We start from the raw sequence: 8,109 nt of genomic DNA, 5'->3' as shown, positions 1-8,109 counted from the left end.
AGGGACATAAAATCTCTCTTTTTTTCACTCTCAGCAAAACAGTCAACCCAAAAGGTGTGGGACATCTCCCTAGTAGCAAGCGAGCAACTTAATTCTTCTGGTGTCCTCCAGTCTGATTCAGGGCTAACACCATCCGCCTGCAGGGTCAGATTCCACCGGTCTCCAAGCCTGCCCTTCCCCCGATGGTGGGTCCAGATGGTCCCACCTGTGCTTCAGGCCAGCTGGCTGTAGACAGGGCCTCCTACATCCCCTCCTTAGGTCTGACTGATGAATTTGCTAGTGCATCCTACAGGGTTCTGAGAACACGGACTCTCCCATTTTCTGACCCATGACAAAGAGTGCAAAGTACAACGACGAACACCAGATGAAGAGCGGAAGAGGGCGAGGCAGGCGGCAGGGCCATTTCTCCAGGAGTGCCAGCCTCCAGGGAGCTCAGGCCACGTGTCCAGCCGTCTGGAAGCTCTCCAGACGCTGTCCTTCGGCGTTTTGATGGAGGCTCCGTCACACAGGCATGATTGACTAAGCCACTGGCCTGTGGTGATCAACATATCCTTTAGCCCTTCTTCCTTCAGCCCCTACTCCCATCCCATCGCAAAGCCACGCCTAGGGACTGCCTCACTGTAGCAAGAAGTTCCAGTGTGGCCTGGACACCAGAAGAATTAAGTGGAGAAGAGGAAATGGACTTGGGCTGTATACCAGATTTTAGTGGTCTATAAGGGAAATTTTCCCAGAAATGACTGTACAAATTAGTAGGAAGGGGAATAGACACAAAATGGTGAGCAGTCAGAGGAAGCTTTTTTGTTTGTTTTCTCACGTGGACCTGGTTAACATGTAAGACATCAGCAGAAAGGACATAACTGATAGCTCAGATTATTGTCCTTGCCCATCTCCCCTGGGAGACAGAGACAGAAGGGAAAGCCTCGGAACAAGGTGTGAACCATTTCCACTTTTCCCAGGCCACACTGGAAAATAGGGCAGAGAGAGGAGGTCGCTGACCTCGGTGTTGGGTGACCCAGGTCGCAGCCTAGGGAGCGCTGAGGGACCTGGGACAGGGCTGGGACAGAAAGGCCTTGTGTGTAGGGAACAAAGAGTTCCAGGGCTTGAGCTGGTCCTGGCTGGGCAGCAGCAGGGACAGTGCACCACCATCACCTACACAGTCAGGGCTCTGATTTCCCCAACTCAGAACACCGCCTGTCTCTGTCCCTCACTCACCTGCTCTGTCCTCAACTCCGCCAAGCCGGCACCTTAGTTCTCAGTGCCATTCCTGCACCCCCACCCCCAGCCTCCTCAGCTGCTGCCACTCCTCCTGCCCGCACCACCAGTGCCGGAGCTGGCTCACCAAGGTCACACTCACCTCTTTGTCACATCCAATGAAGACTTACCAGTCCTGATCTTTGTGGAGTGGTTGGCAGCCTGGAGGAAGCTCCTTGCTGGAAGCATCTATTCTTCCTCCGGAGACAACTGCACTTGTTTATTCTGCGCCCAGCCTGGGTCAGGATTTCAAGCTCGTTATAGAGAGCCCTCACCTGGCTGCTAGACAGCTCCAGACGCAGACAGGAAACCGAAGCTCAGGGCCACCCCAGGGCTTTGCCGAAGGCTCCCTCACCACAAGTGGGAGGGTCTGGGGCTGAACCAAGTTCATGCTGTTGCTCGCTCAGCGCTCCTGTGCTTCCATGGTGTTCCGGACAGGCTGTGTTCTCTGTCCCCACTCTCTCCTCACTTGGGGCCTCAGTGCCCTTTCTGCTGTGGACGGTGTTTTGACTCTAAGCCAGACAGACCTCCCTCCCAGGCTCCAGACGGGCAGTTGTTGCTGTTGCTCCTGCTGTTATAAAAAGCTAAGATTGATGGGTGTTTACAACACGCCAGGCCTGTGCTGATTTCCTCACATACATCAGCTTGGTAAATCCGTCCCCACAACCCTGTGGGGTATGGACCAGCATCCTCTTCCCACGGAAAGAATCAAGGCAGCAGAGAGATTCATTGACTTGGCCCAAGATCAACAAAAGCCCAAGATTTTTGATATCAGCCATTCTCTCTCTCTCTCTTTTTTTTTTTTTTTTTACAGATTTATTTATTTTTATTGGAAAAGCAGATATACAGAGAGGAGGAGAGACAGAGAGCAAGATCCTCCATCCAATGGTTCACTCCCCAAGTGACCACAACAGTTGGTGCTGTGCCAATCTGAAGCCAGGAGCCAGGAGCTCTTTCAGGTCTCCCACATGGGTGCAGGGTCCCAAGGCTTTGGGCCGTCTTTGACTGCTTTCCCAGGCCACAAGCAGGGAGCTGGATGGGAAGCAGGGCTGCTGGGATTAGAACTGGCGACCATATAGGATCCCAGCACGTGCAAGGCGAGGACTTTAACCACTATGCTATTGCACTGGGCCCTGTTCTTTCTCTTAAAACACACACACACACACACACACACCAATATTTATTCTTTTATTTTAAAGACAGGCTTAAAGAGAGAATGTCCATTCACTGGTTTATTCCCCAAATGGCCGCAACAACTAGAGCTGAGCTGGTCTAAAGTTAGGAGCCAGGAGCATCTGCCTGCTCTCCCACATAGGTGCAGGAGCCCAAGGTCATCTTCTGCTGCTCTCCCAGGAATGTTAGCAAGGAGCTGAATCAGAAGTGGCACAGCAGGGACCTGAACCAATGCCGCTATGGAATGCTGGCACTGCCGGTGATAGCTTTAGCCACTAAGCCACAGCACTATCCTCCCAGGGTCATTCTCTTAACTAATGACCAGATACCCTCTAGCAGGCATGCCCCTAACACCTCACACCTGATGTGTCTGCAGCTGACTACTCTGTATGCAAGGGTGGGGAGGGCAGATCCTCCTGGGCCTGGCTGCAGCCTGAGCCTGCTCTCAGACCTTCCTCCCCAGCCTCCCTCTGGCCTGCTCATACTGTCAGCCACCACAGGCTTTCTGCATTCTCTTCCCTCATGATCCTCACGTGTGTGACTCCCGGAGCAGCCTTTCCAAACAGGAGGTTCACGAGGACCCCCCGCAGCTCCCCGGGGGCCCCAGCTTCCAGAACACAGAAGACTGCTGCAGTCCTGGTACCTTCCCCCTCCCCCCCTCCCCAGCCCTCCTCCTTGGGCTACAGCTGTCCCCTCCCTCCTCACCCCCCAGCCCCGTCCTCCCCACGGCCCCAGCGCCACTGCTGTAGCTGACGCATGTCTCCAGGGATCCCGAGCAGTGTTGGTGTGCCGTGTTTTCCAGCTTATAGAAACTGTGTGAGTGACTGGGCAGCAATAGGAGTGTACTGAAGCCGCAGACCCGTACACTTCCCATGGTAAAAATAATAACAAATCCAAGCTCAGCTGAAGATGGCTCTTTTCCCTTAAGGCAGTCCCTGGAGCAGGCAGAAGGTAGGAAGGTCACTGCCCCCACCCCCCACCTCACCTCACTCTCCTCAATTATGCATGGGGCCTTGGGAAATTTTTTTGAAAAACAGAGTTATAGAAAGAAAGAGGGAAAGACAGGGAGCTCTTCCTTCCACCAGCTCACTCCCTAAATGGCCAGAGCCAGGCCAATCCAAAGCCAGAAGCCAGGAGCTTCTGGGTCTCCCATGTGAGTGCAGGAGCCCAAGCACTATGGACCATCCTCTGCTCTTTTCCCAGACCATTAGCAGGGAATTGAATCGGAAGTGGAGCAGCCGGGACTCAAACCAGCACCTCTATGAGATGCTGGTACTGTAAGGAGCTTTACCCACTAGGCCACAGTGTGAGCACCAGTAACTAGGGGTTTGACACTGGTTCATGTAGTCCTAACCTGCAGGTTCAGTGGCTGGCATCCACTGCTGGAACTTAAGAGGGCACTGTGGATCCTTGTTAGCCCTGCAAGCTCTGAGCCCCTCTGCTGGGGCAGCTCTGCTGTTTATTTTGCCACCTCACTCCTCACTGTAGCATCATCCCCTCAAGGGAAGCACAGGCTTCCCATAGACCAAGGTCAGGGACATGTCTGCAGCTGGTTGACCACAGCCTTGAGCCTGAGATCCTCCCGACAGGAGATAGAGAACAAAGGCCAAGCCTTCTACATGGAATAGAATGGGAAGCAGTTGCGCTGGCACTTTAAGATCCATCAGGAAATTATCCTGGTGCGCCAACACCTTTGAGGGCAGAAATCCGATGACAGAGCCAGTGCCTGGCCTAGTAGGCTAAGCCTCCAGCTGTGACGCCACCATCCCATACTCTGCTTCTGAACAAGCTTTCTGCCAATGTGCACCTGGTGAGGCCGTGGGTGAAGGCTCAAGGACGTGGGTCCTTGCCATGCATGTGGGAGACCTGATGGGCTTTCAGGCTTTCAAGCTTCTGCCTGGCCTAGCCCTGGCTGTCGCAGGCATTGAGGGAGTGAGCCAGCTGATGCAAGGTCTCTTTCTAGTCTATTTCCCTTGAACTTGTAAATAAAATGAAAATAAGCACATTAAAGAAAAAAAAAAGTTTAAATTTGTTTTGGGTCCAATGACTGGAGGAAGTCAGAGATGAAGACGGGCCTGTGCTGGGCCCTGCCCTGCCCTCACAGGCCTCACAAAGGCCCTCTCTTTGAGCAGCAAGTCTTGTAGGAATGCACAGCAGCTCTATCCAGATCTCTCACGTAAACATCAGGGGCCCAAGGACTTAAGAATGAACTGGATTGGAAGCACACTATTTGGGACTCTCCCAGGCACTTCTATGGGATGCTGGCACTACAGGCTAAGCCACGATCCTGGCCCCCGGGGTAGACAGTTGGTTATGATTTCACTTAAGGGGCCAGCACAGGCTAATCCACCACCTCCTGCAAACATTCGCATCCCATATGGGGGCACTGGTTCATGTCCTGGCTGTTCCACACCCAATTCATCTCCCTGCTTATACCCTGGGAAAGCAGTGAGGATGGCCCAAGTGCTTGGGACCCTGCACCCACGTGGGACACCTGGAAGAAGCTCCTATCTTCTGTCTTTGAATTGGTTCACCTCTGGCCATTGTGGTCATTTGGGGAGTGAACCAGTGGATGGAAGATCTTTCTCTGTCTCTCCTCTCAATAAAGCTTCCTTTCCAATAAAGTAAATCAATTTAAAAAAAAAAAAAGGATCTCACCATCTCACTTGGGATGCCTACAGCTCCTATGGCAGGGCCTATGTTTGAGTCTCAGCTCTACTTCCAATTCCAGCTTCCTGCTAATGTATACTTAGGAGACAGCAGGTGATGGTCCAAGCCCTTAAGTCCCTGCTACCTTCATTGGAGATCTGGATTGAATCCCAGGCTCCCAGCTTCTGCCTGGTCCAGCCCTAACTATTGCAGGCATTTGAGCAGTGAACTTGCAGGGCTCCTCTAGTTGGCTGGCTGGCTTTGTCTCTGCCTTTCAGATAAATTAAAAAAAAAAATTAAGTCAGCGCCAGGTGCAATGGCCTAGCAGTTAAAGTACTCACCTTACATGTGCCAGAATCCCATATGGGCACCAGCTCTAATCCTGGCTGCTCCACTTCACATCCAGCTCCCTACTTGTGACCTGGGAAAGCTGTAGAGGATGGCCCAAAGCCTTGGGACCCTGCACTCACATGGGAGACCTGGAAGAAGCTTCTGGCTCCTGGCTTCACATTGGCTCAGCTCCAACTGTTGCAGCCACTTGAGTAGTGAACCAACAGATAGAAGATCTCCTTCTTTCTGTAAATCTGCCTTTCCAATAAAAATATATATATATATTTAAGAAAAATTTAAGTCAAACAAGTAGGAGTTGATTGACTGGAAGACATGGGTGAGGAGAATAGCTGGAACTTAGGCAGAGCTAGCATTAGTGTCCCATAGCTACTGGAACACGTGGCCATGAATTTAGTGGTGTTGAACCACACAGATGTGGGCTGTCTGCAGGTCAGAGGTTTGCAGTCAGCTTCGCTGTGTCAAGGTTGAGGTGTCAGCAGGGCTGGGTTCACCACAAGTCCTGAGACGGAAATCTGTGACCATCACTCCATCCTCCAGGTGCCTCACCCCCATCTTTGCTGCCATCATCCTACTGCCTTCTCTCTCCCTATGTGTGTGTGTCTCCCTAATCCCGGTCATCTCCCTTATTCCTATCATATGCATGGAGATTGCATCAGGCTCACCCAGATAATCCAGGATAATCTCCCCATCTCAAGAGCCTTGGTTTAACTTTTTCCATTTTTTTATTGTTTTTGACAATCTTTACATAGCTAATTAGAGTAAAAAGTTTCAAGGGCTACATGAAAGTGGGTAAGACTATTATTTCCATATTGTTTCCTTCATGTATCTGAGGTAAAGGGGGATATTAAAGGGAGAAGCCCCACTTAGTCTCCCACCCACCCCAGGTCCCTGATGTGGGCATGCTTCGAGGGTCTTGCTCAAGTGGTTTTGATAGTTCAACAGTTATGAATTGCTGCCAATCTTGCCACTTCAAGCACGATGAGGTTGTTGAAGAATCTACTGGTTGACATAGTCCATCTTAGAGTCTCCATTTGTCCAGTTTTTCACTGCCAACATATAGCTGAGGTGGTTGATTGACTTGTTCTGTCCTCTGTCTTTTCATGGTTAGGGTTCTGAGTCTGACAGTTTGATTGGGGAGATCCCAAAAGAAACTTTGTCTGAGGTGTTTCCAGACCAGATTTTTGTATGTACTAGCAAGTACAGGGCCAGGCACAGTCCATCGCCCCAATCAGCTGGTGGTTGCAATTGCTGGGTCAGTTCTGTTTCCAGCCCTGTTTCCTACCACTGGAACCAATGGGTGTTGCAGTCCAGCCTGGCTCTGCCCAGCATACCCTCAGCCCTCACACAAACCAGTGGGAGCTGCAGCCTAGTCGAAGTGACCCACAATAACCCCCACCAGGCCTGCCCCCTACCCTGGTTTGCCAGTATGTGCAGCAGACTAGTTCAGTCTGTCCCACATCCCATCTGGCTCTCATACATGTCAATGGGTATTAAAGCCTAGTTCCATCTAAACAGCTCAACTATCCAGCCCTCACGGATGTTGTTTGGTGCCTCTCTGTCTAGCCACCCCAGCTCCTGTCCTAGTTTTCGTGCCCTCCTGTGGGAGTGGTAACCCAAGAGGGAGAAGCCCACTATGTCCCTCCCAGGCCTCTCCCACTCCCAGGTTATGCACTCTCCAGGTGGTTCTGTGGTTTAACCTGACAGAATTAACTCCCAGTGCCAGCTTCTGCCAGCTGATGCTGTGGCTAAGCCCAACCAACCCTCACCCACTCTAATTTTAGTTTGCCCCAGTAGGAACAATCAGCCCAGTCTGGCTTTTCCCTGATCTAGTCCACATGAGGCCCACAGGCATTGTAGCCCTGCTTAGGCTGGTCTGCTCCTATTCAAGAGCCTTGATTTAATGACATTGCCTGGTGCCTTTGGGTTTCTTTGACTGTGGAAAGTGACATCCACTGGTTCTGGGGACCGGGATATGAAGATGTGATTGTTCCTCAGGCCACCCCAAGGGAGGGGGCCTATCATCTTGAGTTTGATCATCCCTAGGTTGAAGCTGAGGACTCTGCGGTGCGCAGAGACTGAATTCTTTGCCTTAGACCTGTGTGACAGACAGGTGTTTCACAGCAGATTGAAGATGAGCGTTCTGCACAGCAGTTAAGGCGAGAGCCTAGGAGGCATTCATACTAGAGTGCCTGGTTCACATCTCCACTCCGCTTCGGATTCCAGCATCCTATTAATGTACACCCTGAGGGGCAGCAGGTGATGGTCCAAGCATTTAGGTCCCTGACACCCATGTGGGAGACTCAGGTTACACTTTGGGATTCTGAGTGTGGCCTGGCTCAGCCCCAGCTATTGCAGGCATTTGGGACATGACTAGCAGATGGAAAGTTCTCTCTATGTCTCTATCTCTTTTGGTGTCTTGCTGCCTTTTAAGTAAAAATAAATAACAGAACCAGAAATATACGCTTAATTTTAAAAATTATAAGCCATGTAACAGTATACAAAGAGAAATAAAAGAAATCATTCAAAGTATCACCACCCAGAAATGCCTAAATCACACTTGTTAAATATATACAAAGATAGAGAAGGAAGTATTGAAAGAGATGTAAAGAGAGCGCCAGGGCCCAGCACGATGGCTTAATTGGTTACATCTTCTTGCAAGCACTGAGAACCCATGTGGACACTGGC

This window comes from Ochotona curzoniae, unplaced genomic scaffold, assembly GCF_017591425.1.
Source record: "Ochotona curzoniae isolate NIBS_2020 unplaced genomic scaffold, NIBS_Ocur_1.0 scaffold_3208, whole genome shotgun sequence".
In the NCBI taxonomy this organism is placed as follows: domain Eukaryota; kingdom Metazoa; phylum Chordata; class Mammalia; order Lagomorpha; family Ochotonidae; genus Ochotona; species Ochotona curzoniae.
This window is presented reverse-complemented; position numbering follows the sequence as displayed.